Source organism: Bidens hawaiensis, unplaced genomic scaffold (genome assembly GCF_021521415.1).
Source record: "Bidens hawaiensis isolate Kalapana, Puna unplaced genomic scaffold, B.hawaiensis_p1.1 tig00003004_1, whole genome shotgun sequence".
Classification (NCBI taxonomy): domain Eukaryota; kingdom Viridiplantae; phylum Streptophyta; class Magnoliopsida; order Asterales; family Asteraceae; genus Bidens; species Bidens hawaiensis.
The window spans coordinates 2,741,044-2,765,163 of NW_027491161.1; the positions used below are offsets into that span (position 1 = coordinate 2,741,044).

The window sequence follows — 24,120 nt, forward strand, 5'->3', positions numbered from 1 at the left end:
AGAATTTTGGTTATTTTACTTTTTTAGAATTTTTGTTTTTTTTTGTTTTATAATTTTTTAAATATTTTTTTAGAGGTTTTTTTAGTGATCCAAAATGGTTTTCAAAGTTCTCAATTTGCCAATGGTTCTCTTAGGATCCTTACCCTATATATATATATATATATATATATATATATATATATATATATATATATATATATTATAGTATAGATAAACAAAACCTTTAAAAGTTCTCTGGTTTCTCTCTACATTCTCTCAAGACATCATATTGTTTTATTTATAAATGGGGGCTTATCATGCATTTGACCCGAATTCATGGGTATGTGTCTCACCAAACCCAGATAGCCCTTAAGCGGGATATAACATCTCATTAAACTAAAAATTAATATTATCAAATATTTGATATGAAAATCCTATTAGATAGTGACTATATGCTAAAAATTAATATCCGTTTTTTAAGATATTATTTATAATTAAGAAATTATTTTATAGTAAAAAAAATAAGCGGGCCATGGGTCTCACCAAACCTAGATAACTTTTAAAGCGGGTTATAATATCTCATTTATTTGTGAAACTTTTTCATCATCAAACCGAATTATATTATTAAATTTCTTGCAATAAATAAAATTAAAATCTAAAAAAATTAATAAATATTATAAACGAAAAATGTAAAACAACCTCCGTAATATGGGGGATAAACCTAGTGGATGATATAATTTAAAGAAACCAAATCCCATAAAACTTTGTTAAAATCATTAATTTCTCTAAAATCAAGTTCAACAAAATCCGGTAAGTACTGGCCGGTTGAACCGATTATACCGGATTTTCATAAGCCAACCGTGATGTGCTGAAAGCGGTCTATAAAATATTAACCTAACCTAGACACTCTAGTTTTAAATTTATAAATCTAGACTATTCTAATGCTAAACCACTAGACAGGCAAGTGTACCTATCGACTGTAGTGAAGCCTAATGAAGTCCGAATATCGAACCAAAAGGACACTAGCGACACCTAAACTAGACTCTGACTAAAACTTAAATAAATATATTTAATTGATTTTCGTGCTTTTTATTTATTAACTACGAACTAAAAATACTTAAATTAAAACTGACACTGACACTGACACTAATTATTTTTGAATTTTTATTTGTTTTATTTTAAAACTAATTATTATTTAGACTAATTAATTAAGCTAAAGTGAACTAATAAATTATACTTAAAACTCCAAGACTTAAACGAATATAATAATGAGAAAGGCGTTACCTAAGCTTGAAATCCTATTTGTGAATCTTGGATACTTATCAGCTATGGGAACTGTGATGGAACCGGGATCTAAAGATACGAAACCCTAGACAACCTAGTGGATCCCTGATCATTCTCCGGGTGTGACCAAAAAGGAATACCTAAGGGACGTATGACGCAAACTGGTTGGTTGGATTACCTCTCAGTCTCTCCAACAATATTAAAGTACTCTAATGACCAGATCACCTCTCAGTCTCACTAATCACAATACATCCGGGAGTTTAAAGGACGTAAGGAGTAACCTAAAGATGCTCAAAAAGACTTAGGATAGCAAAAATCAAAAGACAATAAGGGGGAAATCTACTCTCGTGCAATCTATACCCAAACCACCTAATTACCAAGACAACCCCAACTCTCGTGCAATCTACCTATCTCAGTCTCAAGATAGGTAGAACACTTAAAATCTCTAAACCTCAAGCAATAGTTCCTATGGATTATGTCAACTATAAACCATAAACTAGTTATGAACACACAGTAGGTAACCTAATATGCATCTACACATGAAAGACTTTCACAAACACATATGGAACGATTGGATAAAAGTAAATTAATATTAAGCATGCATGTTCATCTTTTCAAATACCAATAAGTTGGTTACAATAATATTAGTTCAACACAAATAACCCAATACCGAAAAGTAAACCAAAAATCAACAAATATTCATTCAAAACCTAGGCAACTAAAAAAGGTTTTAGCCAATAACCATGTTCGAAAACATAAAATAAATAAGTTCAACACCCAAGTTCATAATAAAGATAATAAAATTAAACCAAAAGAACGGTGTTTGGATGGGTAGGTGTTAACCAAGTGCCTTCACTCGAATAATAAATACTCTTTATGCGCTTTCGTTTGTTGCTTGGCGTGAGGCTCCCTCCACTTCAGCCGACACTTCTTCCAATATATATTGCTTGCGGCTGATATCTCTTCTTAAATTATAATAATCATCCACTTTTTAAACCTCCTCGTCCAAACCATTTCTTGAGCTTCAAGTTGCCGAAAAAAAAATAATAATACTGCAATCCTTTATTTTAATCTTTGGTCCACCATTTAGTCATTGAATACAACTGACCCTTCAAACAAAATTATTAAAGCAACTAGTTGGTTTACCCGTGCTCCGCGGCGGGTGCGTTGAATTGTCGTTTGTTTTTGTTGAAGAAGTGAAAGAGAACTAAAAGGTGCTAGCAAAACAACCATGATTCAATCCGAAACTGCAAATAAAAAACATATAAGACAAGTGCACCATTTTGATCATTTGACTTTTAAAAGACAATTGGCTCATTTGAAAGGTAAGTTCTTGTTTTAATATCAATCTCACAGATAACTACTTCATTGACTCAATCTTTTAGATAAAATACATGAATGACTTAAGTTCTTGCACATCAAAATGAAATCTTTTAGATAAAATCATTACCATATTGTGAACTTAAGTATTAAAACTTTCAAGAAATGAGTTATCTTCCAAAAAAAATGCTTTAAGCTCTTGCTGTTAACACTTTTCATAGCTACTTGTATTTTGAGTTCAGATTATTATCAACACTTAACAAATTTCAAAAACCAAGACATGACCATTCAAATATCTTTGTAATACCAATCATGCCTTTTAGATGCATTAATACAGTAAACTCACCTCTTTGCAATGTCCTGAGCAATTCACCTCACCCAATCTATAAACTTTAACCAACGCCTTCACATACTCCTTAAGCGCAGCTGGATTAGTATGCAACGAAGGCTGACTTTCAAAAAGTCTTATCACCGCCTCGGGATCATTCCTATGATAAAGCTCTCTAAGATAAGCCGCATTAGTCAATCCATCTCCATCACGGTCACGAAAATTTCGTGCAAAACTTCCCACATAAGTGGACTGAAACCTTCTTTGAGCATTCGGAAGCTTATTCGCTGCAAATAAACAATAAATTAACATGAAGCATAATTAACTGATTATGCACTTAGTGTTTTATTATTAATATACCTGAATCGAATCTGAACTTCTGTGAAGTGAGATAAGACCTAGCATACAAGCTTTTCGCAAGGCCTAGCTTCGGGCGTTGCTTCGAGACCTGTATAAGCACAGAATAAAGTAACCCGTTAATAGCAGACTTTATGAAACCCAATTGTATAAAAACCCTAAAAGATGAATAAGGAGGCTAGGGTTTCCGTACAATTAATGGTAACCAAAGTAATAACCAATCGAAGACGAAATCGGGTAATGGGTAACCCGTAATAACATCGATTGGATGATTTGAAGCAATAAAAAGGCAAACTTTATGATTATTGAAATGAAAACAGGTAGATTTTGGGATATACCTCAAGAAGAAGGCGTTTAAGGACCATATTTGGTGGAATCGATAGATAAAAGCGGTTGAATCACACGTTTAGAGAGGAAGTGATCGGGTTGGAAGTGATAGGGGCCGTGAGGCTTGATAACAGGAGGAGGAGGAGGGTTGTGGATTCTGTCAAACTGCTTTCTTTCTTCTCGCCGGAGGTGCTGGAGACGACAAAGCAACATCAATCTCATGATATCACAGTCGCAGATCCACCGCCTCCATGAAAATGGCCGGAGAGAAGACAGAGAAAGAGGAGGTGATCGAAGATGGAGAGAACGAAAGACAAGTGTCATGCCGGTTGTTCAACTAATGACGCTTCAAGCAATTGTACGATAGGCATGAAAAGTAGTAGCACTAGCACAGTGGCAATTTGTGAGACAACAGCAATCTCTCATTTAATATATATATATCTATATCTATTCTATATTACGTTATAAAACATTTATAAGACGCTCTAAATTAAATGCTCATTCACGTCTCCTGCAACTACCCTAGCGAAGGTTCACAATCCGGCGATCGCAATACAACAATCTGGCGCCTTCAATACAATCATTAAAACCATCCGTTACAATCATTCAATACATAATCAATGGATGGTTTAACAGGCCCTTTAAACCCCCCAGCTTCCACCTGCAAATCCCACGTATCATTTGCTGAAATCAGAGTTGTTTAGCTCTTTAGAGTGACGGTTGTTATTATTTTCGGTAAGGTTTCGTATCGTGAATTCGATTGCATTACAGTTTTCAATTAGGTCACAGAGTCTATATGAAGCTTTTAAATTCAAATTAAACTAATTAGGTATCATATGGTTGACGTGCATTAGGATAACTTGTGTAGTTGCCTTTCATTACAGTGATTGAACTATGTTTTGAGATTAATTGTTGCAACTGATTTGTGTTAATTTTGTGTTTATTGTTAGTTGTTAAGTGATGGATGTAAAATGACTAAACAGATGAAGATTTATTGAAATTTGAATCACTTCTGTTAGGGATTTACTTGATTTAGTGTGATTGCAGACTTGATTGTTTGAATTAGGGCTTTATTGGCTAACCGGGATAACCCTTATTTGGCTCATGATCCAAAATATGAACTAAACCATTTGTTTTATAAGTTTAAGCATTGGAAATAGGTTTTGTATTACTATTACTTGTTTGAAACGGCCCGGGTTGACCGCCATAAAAAAGATAATAGCAATTTGATCTGATACTAATATTCTACAACCCGAATCGTTTAGAATTGGGTTAATTTGCTAAATATTTTTTAGCATAAAATCATTTAAAGCAAGATTGTAGTTTAGGACATCCAATGTTTCAAACAATTTACTAATTTACTAAATCACTTTCAACATCTATTTATCACCATATTAGGCACTTCTCCATTTCAAGCAACCAATTCAGGTAGCCAGTTTAAGTAATGTGTGCAATAACTCCAAAAAAGGTGTCTCTCGAATATCATTGCGTAGTTTTTAGAATAAGTATTAATTATCTTAGAAATTCATATATTAGCCTATCCTTTTTTGTATGATTTGGATATATTGATGATAAGATTTTGGTCTGGATTCATAGATCTTAATGGAAGTTGAATGCCGAAATATTTCAGGGATGGTGAATCGGTTGCGGTCGCATATTTTAGAGCTAGACACGCACCCACAGTTAGTCAATAGAAATCTTGAAATTTCTTTTAAAAGATATTCGTACTTTAGGTTAAAAAATATTCTGATTTTTCCTTCTAATCCAAAGAAAGAAAGTCTTACATTTCATAGCCTTTTTATGACATGCTAATGTTGTAAATTCAGTGCAAAACCAAAAGCCATAACCATCTCCTTTTGTAACCTTATGTCAAACAATAATAAGAATGTTAGGATATAATATTCCAAATGAAGCCACAAAATGTTACCAACATATGTGAAACAAAAAGTTACCAACATATGTGAATTTGGGTTTTTAGTCAAAATTATTGATTTTTACACACTCTGTACTAATTCTTTGCATTTTAGCTTATAAGTATATGTGCTTATCTGCCCATGATGTTTTGACACAGCAGATAAGCACTTCTTAAGTGTTTGGATAGAGGCAAAATGCTTATAGTTATGATTCTTTTACATATAATACCAATTTACTTTCTCATGTGTCTTAAATAGTACAGGTTACTAATTTTTGTGCCTCATGGTCATTATAAAATGCCTTTTTTTTTGTCATGTTTCGCGGTTTGGGTCGTCAGAAACTAAGTAAGCAGGTCAAAATGCTGAGTTCACATGGTGATGTGTCGTTTATTTGATTAACTTATATTTTTTTTATAATTTTTAAACGTTGATACAATCTCTTTTTGTTATTTTATAATCTTGTTTGAAAATGCCACATGAACTCTTATAAAAAACAAAACTGCTAAATAAATAAGAAAGAGACACATTACCATACCGGCTCAATGTTTTGGATTGCTTACCTAGCTTTCAAGTTACCGAATGACCCAAACAGGACTAAAGATCTTTGATCCGAAGCACAAAAGTTACAAATGAGAAAGTACATCGCTATGATTATCTGCTTGTGTGAGGATGAAATAAGCAATTTGGGTAGGTGGCTGTGAGTTTCTTATTCAAATTGGTTATCTGATTCTGATCATTTTATATCTTTAAATCCTAATGCACAGAGTTGGTGAACACTAAAATAACTGTGTGTCTTATTATTGCCTGTTGTACCAACAGATGCAAACACAAACACTATCTCACATGTTGCACTTTGTTCCAGCTGATTATATGCTTTTGCTTATTTAAAAAAGCATTAGCATTTTTAATAAGCATTTCCAGCACCTCTTTACTCATGTTAATTTTAACATAAACTGGGATGGTGGTTTAAAGGGTTAGCAATTCATTTGATGATTAATTGGTCCCAACTTTGAACTCATTTTGCTCTACTTTCACGTCTTATATAATATATATGTAATTCAAGCTTTGAAATAACCCTTAGCTGTTACTTTTAAGACATTAACTATTTACAGTGAGAACTCTTCTGTTAAATTTTTTGAAAGGTACCAATACTCTTACTTAGTGAAAGGTGACACTTACTCTTCAGTGGTGTTTGCACTTGCATGTGTAACGCGGAAGTGACCCAGCTTTATATTAAAATGTTGTTGGGAGTTATATTAAAGTGTACCATTAAAGTGTGGATTTATAACTTCTGGTATTTATTGGAGATTTATATGATTTCAGGTGGTCGTAGAGTAGATGATCGGACCTGTGCCAGCTGTGGAAATGTCAAATTTTGATTTAGGACAACTTGCAACATGTGTAACTTTACACAACCTAGACCAACTGATCATATTCAGTAGGTCGCATAATCACATTGTCGCCTTGTTTTTTAATATATATATCTATTAACCAAATGTTGATATTGCAGAAATTTTCTCCAAGGCAAATGCTGAGCTCACAGGGCTACACCTCATCTTCTGCTTATACCAGGACTGCTACACCTGCTTCAATGTATGTGGGTGTTCCACCTTATGGTGCATCTGTGCTTAATGCAACATCTATTTCGCCTTACGAGGCTCCATTGTCTGGTGGTTCTACTTATCCTTATATCTACAACAATCTCCTTGCTGTAAGAAATCCCTATCGACCTCTGCAAATTTTTGGCACGCCCCCTTATTCTAGTACTTTATAGTTTCTACTTTCCATCAATGTGTTTTTTATGATATATTACATTTATCAATAATACATGTTTCTGTATATTTGGTATCTATGGTTTACCTCAACTGATAGACCAACTTGGTTTATGTTTGCCGATTGGCCAGACTGCTATGGTATGTCTTTATCTTGCAATGGATATAACTGTTATTTTCCATTGACCTCAAATTTATAAACCAGCTATGTACCCCATTTTATTAGTGGTCTAAGATCATAGCATTTGTTGCTAAGTTTTGATTGATTGTCTGAGTCTTGAAACTCAATAGGGACCAACGCCTGGATTTTTTTTCCCAGAAGCGACACCTCAAAATAAAGGTATTTCACTTCCAATTGTTTTAGGCGTTAAAGCTTATAATATTGTGATGGTGCATTATGATCTGTTTGCCATTGTTTCAATTTTCAGATGGAGCTCGAGAAAATGACTGGGAATGCCCAAAATGTGAAAATGTCAATTTCTCTTTTAGAACCGTTTGTAACATGAGGAAATGCAGCACACGTAAGCCAATATCTCAAGTTTGGTATGTTGTCTTTATATGCGTTATATTTTTGGCACATTGAAGCATTTTGGACAATGTTTTATGTTTTGGATCACTAACTACTGAAGTTTATACTTTGATAGGGTGTTAGTATGCAGACTGCAAAATCTGGATTGAGGCCAATTGGCAAAAACTCAATGCTCATAAGTCAACTCTTAAAGAGTCAGATGTCCACTATGATTAGGCTATCATTTGTATATTGTAGTTGATTTACTATTATAGTTCATTAACTTGCATAAAAGGGTGAACCTGACAATGGGCAACGAAACGTGAGAACCATTGTTTTGCAAGTAACATATGTCATGGACACTCTCACTGCGTGTCTATTTATGAGAGATCTTGCTATGAGTTGTGTAAAAAACTATATCATTCTTTATAAAAAAAATATATATTCAAAGAGTTCCGCTTTTTTGCTTGGATTGAAGATCATCATCTGTTGATGTTAAAAGTGTATTACTATTGCTTTTTACAAGACTTGAACTTTACATTATAAATATTATAAATCAAATGTCATTTGTTTTCTCTCGTAATGAAGTTTGGAGATTAATTAAACTACACAAGGATTATCAATGAAAATTCTACGACCCCGTCATGAAGCGTGGGCATCAACGCTAGAAATATATACAAAATAAATCGCATAAAACCAAATAGAGTAACCAATATTTGTCAGATTCACTCTGTTATAGTTGAATTTATAAAAGGTTTGTGGTTTGGAATTTAGTTAAAATAGTTTGGGCAAAAGGGTCGTCACCCCCCCTCCCCCCGCAACTTGCAACTAATGTTGGCACCATAACGGATCAAAACGCTGTCAACCAAATTTATATTGTCCCGCCGCAACGCGCGGGCACTCCTACTGTATAATTATATTCATGTTACATGTTGAATTAATGAATTACGTCATCATCGCATCAACCGAACCAAATATTTATATATTTAATCTAACTAGAATTATTATTATTCAATGATCTCAAGTTTTTCTTAAATATATTATAGTAGCTCGTTGTGTCTTAAAATCCTTAAAACTCAAATATAAACCAACTAATGATAATATTCAATAAAAACTTGGCTCAAAAGCAATTAAAAGTATATGAAATATTTATATAATAATATGTATAATTGAGACCACATCAAATATCCCCACACTTAAATCTTTTTCGTCCCTAAAAAAGCTATTTGCATTGGAATCAGAATTGGAAAACTGGTTTTCAAAAAAATTTAGGTTACTTTAATTAATAATAGATAAACGTAAAAACCGCGGTTGCCGATATTGTTGTCCATTTAAACTCAGCCACCAATCTATCAAGCCCCCCATCATATTTAACGATTAAGTTCAAGTGATATCAATAAGCCTATGGGTCTCACACCTAAAGAGTTATAGATCCAATTACCCCCATCTCTAGCATAATTAAGACAATATAAACCGGGTTGAAGCAGACTGGTTCAACCTATCACCGTAAACTAAAAACCCTTTAATGTAAGAAGAAAATGCCCTTAGATGGAATTTAGATGGATGAAAGGTCAAGTGAGGTCGTACGAGCAATTCCTAAACCTAAAACTATATTAGCAGATTTCGGCCCAACATTGTTTCACCCGAGCTACAACCCAGTATATGTCGGTCTCAGGACTCCACCCTTAATATTTCCTAAAAATATTTATTGACTAAGAACCTTGAACCCCAATAGTGTATCCTCAGAGTCATCATCCCCTTGGTAACATGTAAGCTCTCGATCCCGTCTAGTATATGCCTTTTGGCCTCTTTTTCTGACTTTTGAATTTTATTTTTTTTTGTGAATGTTTCTTTGGCTTTGCATTACTTTCTCATTCACTTTACTTTCAAAATATTTGCACATCTTTAACGTTAATGCAACACAACTTTGTGCTCTTAAGCATCTTTTATCTAAATATATAACTATTTTCTAAACTTGTATAAAATTTGGACATTGCGGGGCGCCACCACTCATTATTTACTTTCATAAAACAAAGTGACGTGCTAAATTTTAAGTGCATTTAATTCTTACCACCTCAAGGTAGTCAAATTACGGTAATACTCGCTATGCCTTATCGAATTTTTAGCTTCACTATCCCCCCTCAAGATGAGAACACACAAGATTTATGATTATTAGGTATATTAATAATAATCAGGGGAAACCTTTCAAAGCTAGTTGGACCTACAGATACATCACAAATTAAGTGCGCTTTCTATTTTATTTATCTCATATATATTAGTAGTTTTAAAAACCAATTCCCAATTTTTCTATCATTTTCCATTTTATTGCAAAATATTTAATTCAAGGGACCCCTTTTTTTATTATTATTTTTTTTGTTTTTGATTTTTTTTGATTTTTTTTTAACTTTTATAAAAATATATACTGTTTTTTTTTTTCAAAAAAAACGTCAGTTTCCCATCCCCATACTTAAATTTCACATTATGTGAGACAGGAAAAAGAAAAAAATAAAGCAAAAATAAAATAAAATAAAACAAAAAACAAAGAAAATGGAACAGACTCCCCTGGTAAATATATTCGTGAAGATGTGCGGTGAATCATGTTTCTTGCCCTCCAATCGAACGCGATAACAAAAATGCTGCAATAACGTAATCTCCCACGAACGAAAGCGGCAATTCTGAAGTAACTTGCATTCCCACACTTGTTTAAAACTATAATTTAGCAGCCATCTCACAAGAAACTTTGGAACACCCTACAAGCAAGAGAAGAACCACCCAACAAAACAAAGAAAGAGAAAATTACTGTTTGCATCCCTGTGGCTTTAAGGCAGAGGCACAATGAGTCCATAAAATTTTTTTTGAACTGGTTGAGTCCCTGTGGTTTCAAAAATGAACAATTTGAGTCTCTACCGTTACTTAACTTTCAGGGTAAACTTTCATTTTATTGAAACCACAGGGACTCAAATTGTTCGTTTCTAAAACCACGGGGACTCAACCAGTTCAAAAAAATTTTCGGGGACTCATTGTGTCTCCGCCCTAAAACCACAGGGACGCAAACAGTAATTTTCTAAAAATAAAAATGAAAATAAAATAAAAAGAAAAGATATTACCAGGTTGCCTCCCGAGAAGCGCTAAGTTTACTAAAAAGTCTTCAGCCGGACTCGCTCCCAAAACCTCAATCAGGAGGCTTCTCCTTTATCCTCTTCATATCTGTACTCCTCAACACTCTCCTCTTACACATGATTGAGAAGAAATCAACTGCAAAGCTCTCGTGGGCCAAAGGATATGAATTCAACTCAGCCCGCCAACTCTTGAGATTCCCAGGACCGAATTGTATGATATGCATGTAATCCAAGAGGTGGTTATCCCTACATAATGATTCGGTGAAGTTAGGCGGGTATGACAATTTCCTACGAACAATTCGATCCCTGAGCCTCGGTATCCTTTCTCTTCTAGCCAATTTTCAAACCTCGACACGTCCCGAATGGAGATTGAGTACGGTTCATGTTTTGGTTTATCAAAAGCGAGGTGTAATTTCGTAGTAACCAAGTCACTTACATCCTCATGGCTCTCCTCACAAGGCTCCCTCTCGATTCCCACACTTGGCTCGTTATATAGTAAATCTTCAAGATGCTTTAAATCACTAAGCGGGTCAAACTCTTTTTCTTCACAACATAGAGTGGGCAAATCTAATAACTCGTCACCGAATTCCAGCTCCCATGAAGGAATGTGCTCCTCCTCCATGTCGTTTTCCATCAACTCATCACCCTCTTCAACTTCAACCACGGTGTTGTTAGGTAACTCTACTACCTCTATCTCCTCATCACCCCAAAAATCATCATCAATGGGTTCGGATCCAAAGTACCAAAGTGTGAAATACCGATAATCTGAGCCAACATGGCCAACGCTCTACTGAACCGGAGGTGGAACTTCATTGTCCATTATGGTCTCCGGTTCCGGGATGTGTTCCGGCTCACAAACAATTTTCTCCGTACTGCTAGTTGAACGCTCCTCTAGATCTTCAGCCAACCAGTCGCTTAATACCCGTAAATTCTCATTCATTTTTCTAACTGCTTCATCAAATTCCATTATATGTTGCTCAGTTATAATTCTACTTTCCTCTGGATCCCAACGATCACAACTATTTAAACATTTTTGCAACAACTCATCATTGAATCTGGCGAGCTCACGTATAGATGGAGATTGGCATTGAGGCTCATACGGTTGTGAGTAAGGTCGATGATCTTCATACTCGTATGTGCGACCCCCTTATGAATATTAGCAATCATGTGACCAATGGGGTCCACCACATATCTCATACAAAACTTCCCTAAAACGACCCCGATGGCTATAATCGTATCCATGCTGGCGGTTCCTATAGTAATGTTCCATAATAATCACTGCAATGGACACTCAAACAAAACAGATCACGGGCACCAGATAAATATATAAATAAAAAAAGATTACTAGACACACTAAAAAAAAACTCTCTAAGACTTACTGGACGCAGACAATTAGACATACAAATAATAGACTCACTAGACTAGTCACAAAATACACAAAGACATGGACTCACAAGACACAGCACAACTCAAGACCCTAAATAACCAATAATATTAATAATAAAAAAAATATTTACAAAAATTACAAGACACACTAAAAAGACTACCTAAGACCTACTAGACGTAAACAATTAGACACACAAATAAGACCAGTTAATCAATTAAGTTCAATCAAAGCTAGTTTCGCTATCGCCTAAGTATCCCCGGCAACGACGCCAAAAACTTGATGTGCTGAAATCGGTCTATAAAATATTAACCTAACCTAGACACTCTAGTTTTAAATTTATAAATCTACACTATCCTAATGTTGGACCACTAGACAGGCAATTGTACCTATCGACTGTAGTAAAGCGTAATGAAGTCCGGATATCGAACCCAAAGGACACTAGCGACACCTAAACTAGACTCTGACTAAAACTTAAATAAATATATTTAATTGATTTTCATGCTTTTTATTTATTAACTATGAACTAAAAATAATTAAACTAAAACTGACACTGACACTAATTATTTTTGAATTTTTATTTATTTTATTTTAAAACTAATTGTTTGTAACATTCATTACTTTTCAAACCCAAAAACCCGACTCATTTTAAATTTTCGGTTTTGTTTGCAAATATATATGTGTGTGTGTGTGTATATATATATATATATATTTCTCAACTTCGCTTCATGCAATTCTTGTTCATTATTCATCGTTAACAATATGTTCACGATAATTTACGTTTATCGCTCGTTCATAATTTTTTTTTCATTTTATTCAATAAACGTACCTCCGGGATTTAGAGTTAAAAGCTTTAAGAATTTAAACAAATTGCAAATCATTCGAGTATAATACAAACATTTCAAAGTGAAAGTTTTAAATTGTAACCAATACTTTAAATTAATTTTTAAAACAGTTTTAAAGTGCAGGGACCAGATGGTAAATATATTTAAATTATATAATAATATTAACATTAACCTTCCCGGCCCCCACTATTCCCGTTTTTCCGGTACACCGGATTTCCGGCGCCGGCATAACCCAATACACCCCTTAATCCTCGCCGTTTAACCTGCTTATTTGATTTAACGACCATAGACTTTGATTATAAACCATAATCAGCACGTTAATTAAGTTATAACGACCATTTAATCTTCAATTAAATTGCGAACTCACCGGAATTTCATTAAAATCCAATAAGGAACAATTAATCGTTAAACGCCCCTGTTATTAGTATAAATAGGACCTAAATCTTTGACTAAACTCGTCCTCAATCTCAAAGTAATCAAACAAACTCTCTAAGTCCAGCAAGTTAATCCGGCAAGATCCGATTACGGCCGACCCTCGTTCACCGTCAAACAGAAACTTTTCCGGGTAATTTTTATATGTTTTTCTTTAGTTTTTCATCGTTAATCAAAAGCCCTAACATAAATGGATTTGATTAAGAAGATTAAATTTAGGGTTATAAATATGAAGAAGATGATCCAGGATATTAGTATATGTATACTTTTGTTCTAATCCTTTAACAAACAAGCAAACTGGTGTAGCTGGATAATGCATAAAGATGTAAACACAACGACCCGAGTTCGGAACCTGGGTCAGGCCATGTTTTTTGTTTTATTTATTTATTTTTTAAGCATTCTATTATATATATTAACTTATTAAAAATTATTAAAAATCATTTTAAATCAAATAAATTATTTAAAAATCAGATTAAATTAACAAAATTATTATAAACTAAATATGTATTTTTATAAATTACTATAAATCAAATATAAAAACTATATTTACCACTTTCACCTAGAACCGATTTTTGTTTTCGTTAAAATTCGTAAAACCCGAATTATCGTAATATTAAATACTTGTCCGTTAGTATTACAATACTTTTTCGACAACTTTAATTACGCTTGTAAACGAGGATAAAATTAGACTAGTTAATTTCGTATCTCATAAATACTAAAACCGTTAAAAGGAGTTATAATTCGTTAGATTCTAATTCGTTCACTTTAATCAAATAACATAATTGCTTTTTGATATAAAACCCGTGCCTTGTAATCATCATAACTCTCATATTAGTGTTAAAAAGTTATAACATAAATCATAAACATCGCTAAAATTTCGTTAAACTCAAATATAATATTATATTATAATTTTCCAAAAAAGCTAATAAAAATACATTAAAATCCCTTTATCTAAATTATTGTTTTCATCAATTTCGTTAGTTAGTCTTTAAATATTTGTATTTGTTTATAGTTCGAGAAGTTCAAACGTTTCGATTCTTTAAATGCATTCTCTATCACTTCGGTTTCGTTATTGGGCTATCGGCTTTTATTACAAGTTTATCTTCGCATTCGAGGTGAGTTTTTCACCACCCCTTTTTAATGTTTTATTGTTTTGGGGTAGCATATGTATCTGTATTAAAAATTCAAGTGTTGTTACTTCTATTACAAACTACAATTCGTTTATGGACTTGTGTGTTACTTGTATTACTTGCACGAATATTACTTGCACGTTGGGAAACTTCATTAAGTATGATCTTACACTCTCCTTTGCACTCCGGTCCATTTGTACCGAGTGGAAAAGGGCCTCATTATCCAAGTACGTTGGTTGTTACCAACTGGAAAGGAACTTACTTGCGCGAATACCCAAGTACGTTGGTTGATACCAACTTGAAAGGACTTTCCTTGCTCGTTTATCACTTATCCATGAATTGTATGATTTTTATGTATGTATATAAAACTGTGGGAACTCGCCAGCTATGTTCATAGCTGACTTTATTTTATACATATGTTACAGGTGTAAAGATACGAGGATGAAAGTTAGATGACACATAGCATGTCTATAGGATATTCAAAGAACAACTTATCATTTATTTATTTATTGTTTCAACTTGCATTATTTGATAAACTTGTGTTACATGATGATTTAAATGAAATAATGTTATTATGGTCACCTAATAGTATCACGTGTGTTTGAGCTATCTGTACGTTACACTCAGGCGTTTCCGCTTTAGCCGGGGTGTTACAGATTGGTATCAGAGCCGTGGCTATAAGATAGGACATTAGACGTAGTGTTCTAGGTAGCTATAGCTTAATTGCTTGATTGCTTAATTTGTTTAGGTTGCATGATTAGTAAATTGTGTGGGCCTATATTTGATTGTTCGAATGCACTTACTATTACTATATTACGGAATTCGTTTACGCCTCATGTACACAAGTGCACACACAAGTCCAAGTCTTAGACCTAAAATGCTTCAAAGGTATTTCAAAGATTTACAAGCAAGTTATACTTTGGTTTTCCGATATTTTTCCGCATAAAGATGGTTCTACGTGGCGGGTATGTAGTAACTGGAAGGGGGACGTGCTTGTTTCCTGAACTCTTGACACCAAGGTCCAGGAAACCTAAGGATAAGCAATGCGCACAAATCTAATTAGACGCTGGACCTGGTTGCTTACCTGGAGAGTTCGGGAAGGGCATGAAACTTATTAGGCCAAAACATACCACACCAAACGCCATACGAATCATGACTTTATGTCTTCAAACCGTGATCATGTCATCTATGTGACAAGGACATGGTTGCACTTTTAGGATGTCGTACAAGTCATTGTGATTCATGCGACATATGACTCCGACCCTCAATGTTTTACAATGTGTTTTATCTAAAAGTCTGACAAGTTGTGGTGATACACGAATAACAAGCTTTTGGTTTGATTTAATTATGCATTTTGGTTTGTTTTAACTGAAATTCTGCCAAGTCGTGATGATACACGAATACCCAACTTTCGGTTCAATTTGATTACGCATTTTTTTAAACACACAAGTTATGATGATTCTTACAATGTGTGATTTCGAAGACTTCATTGTTCATATTACGGTTTTAAAAAGACATTGGGTTATGAGAATAGCCAAGTTTTAATTCGTTTTTCCGTGATGATATAGAAAGTTCTAAAAGTTGTGCTATTACACTTGTCGAATTTCAATTCATTTCTTTTATTTATATATTCTTTTAATGTTGGGATTTAAAATTGAAAATTCGAAAAGCCATGGTGATACATGAATTGTTGAATTTCAATTCACTCCTTTATTTATATACCACTTTGGGTTTAAAAATTGAAAATTCGAAAAGTCATAGTCGCTTTCCAATTCATTTTCTTTATTTGTAAATACTCATTATCTTATATATTCTAAAATTGAGAATTCGAAAAGTTATTGTGATACATGAATCGTCGAATTTCAATTTGTTTCCATTATTTATATTTAATTACTATTTTGGGTTTAAAAATTGAAAACTCGAAAATTCATGGTGATACATGTATAGTCGACTTTCAATACTCATTTATTCGTGTGTTTTAAAATTGAGAATTCGGAAAGTCATGGTGATGCATGAATTGTCGATTTTCAATTCGCTTTCTTTATATAATTCGTTCATTTTTATGATTCTAATTGAAAATTCGAACAATTATGGTGATACATAAACACTCGATTTTCAATTCGATTTCATTACCTATATTAAGCTTGCATTAAATTCATATTTTACTTCAAAATTTGATATATATTTTTCATATGTTAATCAAAAGTTTACGAGATTATTATGCGAAAACTCACGCTTACTCATGAGCACTTCAATTTCCATTTCGGATTTTGTTTAATACGACCATTTCCGTCCTTATTTTCATAATTTGTATCTTTCATGCAATATTTTATATGGTTATTAAACAAATTTCATACCTACGACTCTTGTCATACGAACCCTTCACACTTCATGCCCTATCCTTTTTCCTCGACGTTACCATCGAAACTCAACTGACAAAACGACAACCCAAATTATCAAGTAATTGACCATCGCAAATTCCGACCATGACAAACCAAGATTCATTACCAACCACAAAACGACAACCCAAATTATCAAGTAATTGACCATCGCAAATTCCGACCATGACAAACCAAGATTCATTACCAACCACAACAATGCATTCTTTATATAATTCGTTCATTTTTATGATTCTAATTGAAAATTCGAACAATTATGGTGATACATAAACACTCGATTTTCAATTCGATTTCATTACCTATATTAAGCTTGCATTAAATTCATATTTTACTTCAAAATTTGATATATATTTTTCATATGTTAATCAAAAGTTTACGAGATTATTATGCGAAAACTCACGCTTACTCATGAGCACTTCAATTTCCATTTCGGATTTTGTTTAATACGACCATTTCCGTCCTTATTTTCATAATTTGTATCTTTCATGCAATATTTTATATGGTTATTAAACAAATTTCATACCTACGACTCTTGTCATACGAACCCTTCACACTTCATGCCCTATCCTTTTTCCTCGACGTTACCATCGAAACTCAACTGACAAAACGACAACCCAAATTATCAAGTAATTGACCATCGCAAATTCCGACCATGACAAACCAAGATTCATTACCAACCACAACAATGCATTCAAACCACAAATCTAAACCTAAGTAAATCCAAATCCAACCTAACTCTTGGATTCTCAAACCCAACCTAACCAAGATATTTACACGAGAACCCACCCTTTGTATGACACGTACGATTCCCCCACTCCGCTACCGCAATGTCGAAATGTCCCAAATAGTGTTAAATTCAGCCAACTCATCATTTTTTGTCTCATACCTATACATATACGACACAACACCCTCATTCATAGGACCTGTTACCCAACCATTTATCCCCCACCTTCTACCTTACCTCATGCTCGAACTTCAAACCCGCTACTATTGCAGTAACTCGAGCACACCCGTTATAAGGCCTCATTTATTTCCGCCATACAAAAACCTTACCCCGCGTTCCTTGTCGTCTTAGAAGTTTATTTGTTTTTGTCAGCAATGCTTAATCTTTTCAAACTTATCAACCTTGCCTAAATTTTAAATAAATTTTCCATACACGTTTATTCTTTTATAAACCCCTTTTACGTAAATTTCAAATTCCGCTTAATTTAAATAGTCAATTAACAAATATATATATATATATATATATATATATATATATATATTCATAAAAATATTTCGTTACACGAAGTATAATCAAGATTTTTTTTTAAAAGAGATCTCATTTTAACCAAGTGGGTTATCCCAATATTTTTTTTCGTACAATCATTATTATTTACTGTCATTATCATAATTATTATTATTACTATCATTCTAAAATTATTATTATTATTATTATTATTATTATTATTATTCCAAAAAGATCTTTAAAATAAGACTATTTTTAAGTTCAATAAAATTGTTATAAATTACTCTTATCACCTTTCACTTAATAACCAACTTCTTCATGCTTGTTAAGTCCGTGAGTTCCGTTAGCATAATATTATCACCATAACAGTTATAACATTTGACGATCCTCCATAAAATTTTCACAAGACACGACCCGTCAGAAAAATACTTTACACTAAAAGATTTTAAAAAGTTTCGCAAACTTTAGTACTTACTAAAAGTTTCTTTGCAAATTATTATTTTCCCTAAGTTATAAAAGCATCACATTTTTACAATTGATTTTCACAAACTTAAACGAATCTCAACAATCATTTCTTTTCCTCTTCCTTTTCAACACCAACGAGCTTTGTGTTAATAAGTCATATCATCGCTCCCGTAATAATCTTCATACCGTAAAACCCATCTTTGCGAAGACAAGCATCGCAAGCCATCCTTCGTTTTCCTTTCTTTCCTCTTCATGCCGATATATTGTTATATATATTATTCTGTTTGGGTTTATAAAAATAATTTTACTCATCGATTTCTTCCGAAGGTTGTTTATGAAGTTTTTACTGAGTTTGGTTACTCATTAATTAGTGAACTATTTTCACTCATAGTTCATTGTGAATTGATTTACTTTGTCATTTTTCGCGATCTATAACCAATTTACCATAAACTTAATCGTTTAGTGAAAGTTAGGATTATGAACATGTTTATGTACATATTGAGTTTATTATTGTTACACGAATCGTTTTGATTGTGTGATTTGTTTTATTTTCACTCAACATTTTATTCGAATTATTATTTTTCAATGTTTCATCAAATTTAATCAATGTTTTATTTTGAAAATTCAATTATGTATTTTTTATTTTAATGTTTTGCCAATTTGAGATCAATATTATAATTCGGTCTTGAAATTTCGATTATTTTATTCTCAATATTTTACCAATTTGAGATCAATATTTTAATTCGGTCTTGAAATTTCAATTATTATGTTCTCAATGTTTTACTAATTTGAGGTTAATGTTTTACTTGGATCTCGAAGTTGCAATTATTTATTAATCTCAAATGTGGCCCTTATTCACGTTGATATTTTCATAGAGTTATTATTGACTCCAAGAGCTTACTTGATTCTTTTACTAAAGTCTTGTTTATTCTATCTTATTCTCGGGCCCAATGCTAGCGATTTATGTGTTACATTTTATAGCTTGTTGCTATGCTTACTTAACATGTTATTCTCAACTTTATTATTTCATGTTCATAATTTCAATTAATGTCATCCGCTATTCTAAGAGTTTCGCGTATTTAAGTTTGGTAACATTGTTTGTATATTTAAAACTTCAATTATTTCATATTCTTGCTTATCCTTGGCATTAAGGACTGGTTTCTATATTTTATTGATTTTCGATCTATATAGTTCATCGTTCTTGAATTCTAAAGTTTTCACATAAGGACTTATTATATTTTAAACCCACAAAATGGAACGAATTATGTGGACCATCCGACGATAAAGGCAATTATCCAAGTCCTCGCATGGAAGACATAATAAGTACGTTGTGTGTAGTAACTCGAAACCTGGAATGATTTTGAAAGACGGGACAAACGCAATATGATAAGGGCATGGTGGATACACCGCTGGTACATCCTATATATAAGTGTCCTTGCCATATTCCCATTTGTGACGTCTTTCGGGTCATTCAAAGATCGACGTTATTGTTATTATTTAATTATGTATATGAAAATCAATAAAACTTTTAAACAACTCCTCATATGAGTTGTTTTCTTTTACAATTTTTATTTTTATTTTAATTTCAGGACGGAATTCTCAAAAGTTGTGAATCCTGTAACATTCGTTACTTTTCAAACCCGAAAACCCGACCCATTTTAAATTTTCGGTTTTGTTTGCAAATATATATGTATATAATATATATATTCCTCAAGTTCGTTTCATGCATTCTTGTTCATTATTCATCGTTAACAATATGTTCACGATAATTTACGTTTATTGCTCGTTCATAATTTTTTTTTCATTTTATTCAATAAACGTACCTCCGGGATTTAGAGTTAAAAGCTTTAAGAATTTAAACAAATTGCAAATCATTCGAGTATAATACAAACATTTCTCAGTGCAAGGTTTAAATTGTAACTAATACTTTAAATTAATTCTTAAAACAGTTTTAAAGTGCAGGGACCAGATGGTAAATATATTTAAATTATATAATAATATTAACATTAACCTTCCCGGCCCCCACTATTCCCGTTTTTCCGATACACCGGATTTCCGGAACCGACATAACCCAATACACCCCTTAATCCTCGCCGTTTGACCCGCTTATTTGATTTAATGACCATAGACTTTGATTATAAACCATAATCAACACATTAATTGAGTTATAACGACCATTTAATCTTCAATTAAATTGCGAACTCACCGGAATTTCATTAAAATCCAATAAGGACCAATTAATCGTTAAACGCCCCAATTATTAGTATAAACGGGACCTAAATCTTTGTCTAAACTCGTCCTCAACCTCAAAGTAATCAAACAAACTCTCTAAGTTCCGCAAGTTAATCCGGCAAGATCCTATTCCGGCCGACCCTCGTTCACCGTCAAACAGAAACTTTTCCGAGTAATTTTTATATGTTTTTCTTTAGTTTTTCATCGTTAATCAAAAGGCCTAACGCAATTCTAACGAACATGGAGTAGATTAAGCAGATTAAATTTAGGGTTATGAATATGAAGAAGATGATCCAGGATATTAGTATATGTATGCTTTTGTTCTAATCCTTTAACAAACAAGTAAACTGGTGTAGCTGGATAATGCATAAAGATGTAAACACAAAGACCCGGGTTTCTCAGGCCATGTTTTTTGTATTATTTATTTATTTTTTTAAGCATTCTATTATCTAGATATTAACTCATTAAAAATTATTAAAAATCATTTTAAATCAAATAAATTATTTAAAAATCAGATTAAATTAACAAAATTATTATAAACCAAATATGTATTTTTATAAATTACTATAAATAAAATGTAAAAACTATATTTACCGCTTTCACCTAGAACCGATTTTTGTTTTCGTTAAAATTCGTAAAACCCGAATTGTCATAATATTAAATACTTGTCCGTTATTATTACAATACTTTTTCGGCAACTCTAACTGCGCTTGTAAACGAGGATAAAATTAGACCAATTAATTTCGTATCTTATAAATATTAAAACTGTTAAAAGGAGTTATAATTCGTTAGCTTCTAATTCATTCATTTTAATCAAATAATATATTTGTTTTTCGATATAAACCCCGTGCCTTGTAATCATCATAACTCTCATATTAGTGTTAAAAAATTATAACATAAATCATAAACATCGCTAAAATTTCGTTAAACTCAAATATAATATTATATTATAATTTTCCAAAAAATCTAATAAAAATATATTAAAATCCCTTTATCTAAATTATTGTTTTCATCAATTTCGTTAGTTAGTCTTTAAATATTTGTATTTGTTCATCAATTATACTTAAAACTCCAAGACTTAAACGAATATAATAATGAGAAAGACGTACCTAAGCTTGAAATCCTATTTGTGAATCTTGGATGCTTATCGGCTATGGGAACTGTGATGGAACCGGGATCTAAAGATACGACACCCTAGACAACCTAGGAGATCCTTGATCATTCTCTGGGTTTGACCAAAAAGGAATACCTAAGGGACGTATGACGCAAACCGGTTGGTTGGATTACCTCTCAGTCTCTTCAACAATATTAAAGTACTCTAATGACCAGATCACCTCTCAGTCTCACTAATCACAATACATCCGGGAGTTTAAGAGACGTAAGGAGTAACCTAAAGATGCTCAAAAAGACTTAGGATAGCAAAAATCAAAAGACAATAAGAAGGAAATCTACTCTCGTGCAATCTATACCCAAACCACCTACCAAGACAACCCCAACTATCTATTACCTCTCAGTCTCAAGATAGGTAGAACACTTAAAATCTCTAAACGTCGTTCCTATGGATTATGTCGAATATAAACTAGTTACGAACACACAGTAGGTAACCTAATATGCATCTACACATGAAAGACTTTCACAAAGACACATATGAAACGATTGGATAAAAGTAAATTAATATTAAGCATGCATGTTCATCTTTTCTAATACCAATAAGTTGGTTACAATAATATTAGTCCAACACAAATAACCCAATACCGAAAAGTAAACCAAAAATCAACAAATATTCATTTAAAACCTAGGCAACTAAAAAAAGTTTTAACCAATAACCATGTTCGAAAACATAAAATAAATAAGTTCAACACCCAAGTTAATAATAAAGATAATAAAATTAAACCAAAAGAACGGTGTTTGGATGGGTAGGTGTGAACCAAGTGCCTTCACTCAAATAATAAATACTCTTTCTGCGCTTTCGTTTGTTGCTTGGCTTGAGGCTCCCTCCACTTCAGCTGACACTTCTTCCAATATATATTGCTTGAGGCTGATATTTCTTCTTAAATTATAATAATCATCCACTTTTTAAACCTTCTCGTCCAAACCCTTTCTTGAGCTTCAAGTTGCCCAAAAAAAATAATAATAATGCAATCCTTTATTTTAATCTTTGTTCAACCATTTAGTCGTTGAATACAACTGACCCTTCAAACAAAATTATTAAAGCAATTATATTCATGTTACACGTTGAATTAATGAATTACGTCATCATCGCATCAACCGAACCAAATATTTATATATTTAATCTAACTAGAATTATTATTAATATTATTATTATTCAATGATCTCAAGTTTATTTTTAAATACATTATTGATGTACCCAAATTTACACATAAAAACAATACAAGTATTCTTTAATAAAGTAAATGGTTTTTATTTGTTTTTATTAAAAGTTATATCGAGTTAATGGATATTATGCTAGCTGATTAATAACTATGTTATATATTAAAATTATGTCGGTGTTTGATATTTACCATACTATTCTTAAGAAGAGATTAAATGACAAGTTAAGTGCATTAATTGATTTTTTTTTCCTGCACCGTGTGACCTGTGAGTATGAAGCCTAGGAGAGTTATAAAACTACTTGGTCATAAATGTGGTATCATTAATAAATGTTGGAATCCAGGACATTAATTCGTGAAATAGAAATCATAGTCAAATTCAAGAGTGGGCCTTAGATTAGTTGATGGGCTATACTTAGTCCATGGTAAAAAATTGTAGAGGAGATCTAAAATAATAAAAGGGGAAGTCGGCTACAGAATTAATTAGAAGACTTTGGACGAAACGAGAATTAATATATTCTTGGAGACAGGCGCAAGAAGGAGGAGGCGTGAAAAGGAGAAAAGGAGAAGAGGAAGAAAGCACTTGGTTCGAGCAGAGAGCGTTTGGGGTTCAACATCTATTTATCAAAACACCCTTATTATTCAGTTTGAATTTATTATTTTCGTCATGAATTTATTATTTGAATCTATTTATTATCTTTTGGTCTTGAGTATGGTTCTTGGCTAAACCCTTAGACCGCCTAGGCTTATTATGAACTTTTGTTGACG

At 32.6% G+C, this 24,120-nt stretch overlaps 2 pseudogenes; both read left to right on the plus strand.

Annotated features, from left to right (window-relative positions):
* The window catches only part of LOC143621998 (serpin-ZX-like), a 95,649-nt pseudogene that overhangs the window by 9,504 nt on the left and 62,025 nt on the right, over positions 1-24,120 (plus strand).
* On the plus strand, positions 3,893-8,050 carry LOC143621944 (ranBP2-type zinc finger protein At1g67325-like; annotated as a pseudogene).